Genomic DNA, 5,661 nt, shown 5'->3' on the forward strand with positions numbered 1-5,661 from the left:
GACCCAGCGGACCCAAGTTGGCTCGTAACGCCTCTCGACCTTCCGACGTTTGCAGCTAATTTTGAATATTCGTCACTAGCGAGTCTTCCGTCGTTTCGAAAACGTTCTCCAATGACACTATCGTCGGTACGATTTTGGCACGTGGGGTGGAAGTTATCGGTTCGCGCGATCGATCATTGGATTTATGCAGAGTTGCGGAAGGTTCGAACGTCTCTCTCGCTTCTTCTCCCTCCTTTTGTTCCTCCTCCTCCTTTCTCTCACGTTTAGGGGCAGACGCTGCATCTTCGTCGCGTGACTCTCTCTTTGTCGAGCGCTCGCCGGGGTTGTCGGCGAAAAGTCGTAACGGCTCGATAAGAGGTTTAAAATGTCTATTCAACGCGATGCCCTCCTCGATTCTACCGGTCTTCAGAGCGCGATGTTTCTTGCGGATCGATTCGCTCGTCTTCTCGATCTCCCTCACGATTTTTTCGCGCTCGCGCACATCTGCCATGTTTGGCTCTGGTTAAGTATCGATGACGACTGGTTACGTTACGGTATCGCGAACTCGTTAAATACTTTTCTGTATCGCCCATTTGTGAGCGCACTGTCTTTGTCTATCACTACGAATCCATATTTTTGTTGCCAACAGTCGCGGCACAACGCGTAAAATTCGTCATATGACATGTCGATTTTCACATGACCGTTGTAAACATGTTTCAAGTTAGTACCATCCTGTTTGAACAGGATCAGCAGGTTCGCGTTGTCGCGTGTCAGATGTTTAGGTATCCTCGCGTACGTCTGACAGAGATAGAAGCAGTCGACGTTCGCGTGACGGCCCATCGAAAAGTATTCTCTCGCCGCATCCTGCTTGTCGCATGCCACGTCATCAAAGATAAAAATAGAATTTGGATGCGCCTCGCTCGGTGGAACGACGTCGCTATTGTTGGAGAATGTAAAGTAGCCGATTTCGTCGATAGATGTAGACAAATTTTCGAGATATTGATACTTTGGCTGTGGCAACGATTTCGAGTAGATGTACACGTTCTCGAAACGTACACCGTTCGGACTCTCAAGTAAGCTTATGAGAACGTTGGTTTTACCACAATTCGACGGGCCGCAAATGATCGCGCGTATAGTATTCGGCAGCATTTCGCCGTGCTTGCGCTTCTGCACGCCGCTTCTCATTATTCGCGATTTCGCGTCGCAGTTCGTGACGCATATCGCCAGCGGTTGCAATACGAATTTCATGCTCGCACTACGGGCTGTGCGCTCTCGACCACCTATATAAAGGCGCGCGAATCCGCGAGTCGCGCAGGAATAAAATGTATCTCGCGCTACATCATCCTTCCGACATTCTGGATTTGAGCGACGAGCAGTTGCAATATATAATCAAAGGTCGTACTGTTACGAGTGTACGGTGACTACATCGACTACGTGTGGAACAAGCTTCCGGGACACTTAAAGGTGGATTCGGAGGTTCGAACGTATCGTCGCTGCGACGAGCACTACAATCAACCGAACGCACATCGACGGTCCGGCACCGAAGATAAAGGACAGTAGCGAATTTCAGGGTCGGGCGGCAGTCTGTTGAATCGAGCGATAAACACGCTTCCTTTCGAGTTACATATCCCGGGCTACCAGTTTTGCGGTCCGAGTACTCGGCTGACGAAGCGATTAGCCAGAGGTGATACGGGTATAAATCCGCTGGACGCGGCGTGCCGAGAACACGACATTGCGTATTCTCGGAGCAACGATCTCACCGATAGACACGCGGCGGACAAGGTACTCGCCGATAAAGCGCTATGATGCGTTACCGCGAGAGATTCGGCTTTGAGCGAGAGAGCCGTCGCTGCTGCCGTTTGGGCAGCGATGAAAACCAAAACCAAGATTGGCATGGGTATGAAACCGAAGAAGACGATGAGGAAAAACACAACGAAAAAGATAACGAAAAAAACGGATACTACCGACAGCGAAACGAGGCGGTGCGTTACCGTTTCTGCCAATGTTGAGTGCGCTCGGATCTTTGATTGGAGGAGCGGCAAGTGTGGCGATAGCGGTAAACGATAGCAAAGCCGCGCGACGTCAGCTCGAGGAGGTGCAACGTCACGATCGCGCGATGGAACAGGGACTGTATCTCGCTCCGCACAAATACGGACGCGAACAGGGCGTAGCAGTAAAGAAAAGAAAGAAAAACGCCAAAAGGACGATAAAAATGCCCTCGGGTGCAACTACCAACGTGCAATTGGACATGCTTGCGAGACGTATGCGCGTACCATATTTTAGAGGTGTTTTCATGCGTAACGCGTTACCGACGAGCGGCGTGCGTCGAAACGAAAGCGGTATCGTGAATCTGGACGATGCGACGGGACTCGGTACTCACTGGGTAGCGTACGCGAAGAGAAACAACCTTGTCGTGTACTTCGACAATTTTGGTAATCTTCGACCGCCCAAGGAACTGGTGCGATATTTCGGGAACGGTGCTACGACGATAGAGTACAATCGCACGTCCTATCAGACGTATGATTAGAGCTTCTGCGGACAGATGTGCCTGTGATTTCTACGAACGGTCGACGCTTGTGAATTTAAAAAGCTCGACGAGGTGCCGTGAAATCTCAGTATTGGTCGAACGCTTTTTCCGTCATGTCATTGATACTTACACTGAGCGGGAAGAGCCTCTTCGCAGGCGAACTACTTCCCCGCCATAGATTTGAGTGACGGTGATTACGAGCTCGGTATGATGATTTTTGAGACTTATCACACGATACCGAACGTAAACGAATGAAACAATAAATTTTATTTCGACATAGGCGACGCAGAAATTACAATTCCCGATGGTTCGTACGAAGTACGAGACATAAACGAATTTTTGAAACGTGCGATTTTGCGTTCACCCCGAGACGCGCTTGAAACCGTTGACATAGTACATTTACATGGTGACAATAGCAACAATAGCAACTATAACACCGATGATGACGACGAAGGTGCGGAATATCCGATAACAATCCGCGCAAACTACACCACGATGAGATGTGAGATTAGATGCGCCTACAGAATAAACTTTGGCAAGCTCAACAGCATAAATCGCTTCAGGGATTCTCGTCGAAGCGTATATTGCAACCGCGAAAATGGAACGAATCGGACGTGTCGATCAACATAATGAACGTAAACGTTATCCGCGTAGAGTGTAACGTGACCGCGTGTGCGTACAGCAATGGCAAAGGTGCACACACGATACACGAATTTTCGCCGAGCGTGCCACCGGGCTATAAAATATCGGAAAGGCCCGCGCAGATTATTTATTTGCCGATCACCGCACGGATCATTACGGATCTAACGATACGCGTTGTCGATCAGAACGGACGATTGCTCGATTTTCACGGAGAGGAGATTACCGTCAGATTGCACGTGCGACAGCGACAGCGATAACGGGAACGTGAGATGCTCGTATTGAACGGAGCGGAGTGCACGCAGAGAGATAACGAATTCTTTATAAGGCCGGTGACGTCACAGCTCGATAACACTCGCTCATCCGGCTGCATCAGCAAGAAGAAGCTTAGCGCGTCGAACGTTAAATTTTTACAATCTTTGGGATTCGCGATGCGCAACTTTTGAGATGATTGATATCTTGAATATTACCGGTGAGCCGATCTTTGATGATCGCATCGTCAAGATCGAGATGCGATAGTCAAAGATCGAGACTCACACGTACAACCCGTTCGCCAATACAACGTTCGGGTACAGCGATGAAATAAGAATACCCATACAGCAACAGGATTTGTACACGTTGCCGTGCGAAAGTTTTCTTTACGTCGAAGGAAGATTGACGGTGAAAAAGAAAAACGATTAGACGCCTACGACGCTTGTAAATAATTGGGAGGCGTTTCTGTTTGATGAAATTTGATATGAACTCAACGGTGTAGAGATTGACCGCAGCAGAAACGTAGGCATAATTTGCACGCTCAAGAATTACGTGTCGCTGACGTACGATAAAGCTTTGATTGCGCTCAACGCTGGATGGAACACTAGATCCGACACGGAGGAAGGACACTTTAATTTTTGCGTACCGCTCAGCATGCTGTTGGGCTTTTGCGAAGATTACAAACGCTTGATCGTCAACGCTCGCCACGAATTGATTTTGATACGAGCGCGCAATAACAATTGCTTGGTGGGATATCCTGTGACGGAGTCTGAAATTGAATTATTTAAAGTATAGTGGCGGATGCTTCACGTTGCGTTAAACGAGATCAATAAATTATCAATGCTGCGAGCATTGGAAAGTGGTCGTTATCTGAGCATGAGTTTTCGCTCGTGGGATCTGTACGAGTATCCTCTGCTACAGAATACGACAAAGCATTCATGGGCCGTCAAAACGGCGACTCAGCTTGAGAAGCCGCGATACGTTATCTTTGCTCTGCAGACTGGTCGAAAAAATATCATGTCACAAAATGGTAGTGTGTTTGACGATTGTAATTTGAGTAACGTCAAACTTTATTTAAATTCAACGTTTTATCCGTACGACGATTTAAATCTGGATTTTGACAAAAAGAGATACACCATCCTGTTTGATATGTACGCCTCGTAGAGCGTATTAAGGAAACGATTGCTTCGAAACGCTACTCAACGTGCTCTCATTTACCGAGGAAGGACCTTTTGTAATGATTGATTGTTCGCGACAAAACGAATCCGTCAAGGGTGCTACTGTGGACGTGCACATAGAATTTGACTGCAAGGAGAATGTACCTGCAAATACTACAGCCTATTGTCTCATCATACACGATCGCGTGGTTCAGTAGAATCCGTTGACCAACGTTGTGCGTAAAATCACCTAAGTGCATTCTTCGACACGCTATAAAATATACAATTCATCGAAATCGATCGCAGTCTCGAAAAATTGTTCGCCATGACCGTACCAACGTTTGCGGATCTGCAAGGATTTATCGTTGGAAAGAAATTTATCGTGAAGGAAGTGGCGGTGTTGAGAAAAGGAGCCATTCTCTCTCATTACATTTTTACGTGTCCTATGCCATGGAGTTTCTTGACAAAATCAGAAAAGTATTGCGCTTCCTGGCTGAGTGCTTATCACCATGGATTGCAATGGGAAAACGGGATGATCCCGTACACCGTGGTGAAACGTCTGATTACAATGGCTGTAATTGGTGTGGAAGAGAATGACAACAATAAGGCTCTCGTATACGTTAAAGGACGTGAAAAACGCGAATGGCTGGCTGACGTACTCGATAGCGCAACTTGACCATTGAGACCTTGGATGCTGATTACAAAGATATAGATTCTTTACATAATCTAGATGTTACCAATACTATGCGATGTGGAAAATATATTAAGAATTGTGCGTTACAAAATGTATTTAAAATACATAACTGGTGGTCACAACGCCAAAAAAAATGTATCGAGTTTAAAGAATAAAATATGAGATTTTTTTTTAAATACGTTTTAGATTTCCTTTCCCTTCCCTTCCTTTGTAATATATAAACGTATGTATAAACATATGTATAAACGTATATATAAACGTATGTATGAACGTATGTATAAACGTATGTATAAACGTATATATGTATGTATGTATATATATGTATAAACATATGTATGTATGAACGTATGTATGAACGTATGTATGTATAAACGTATGTATAAACGTATGTATGTATGTATGCATGTATGTAT

The sequence above is a fragment of the Trachymyrmex cornetzi genome, unplaced genomic scaffold, assembly GCF_001594075.2.
Source record: "Trachymyrmex cornetzi isolate Tcor2-1 unplaced genomic scaffold, Tcor1.1 scaffold336, whole genome shotgun sequence".
NCBI lineage: Eukaryota > Metazoa > Arthropoda > Insecta > Hymenoptera > Formicidae > Trachymyrmex > Trachymyrmex cornetzi.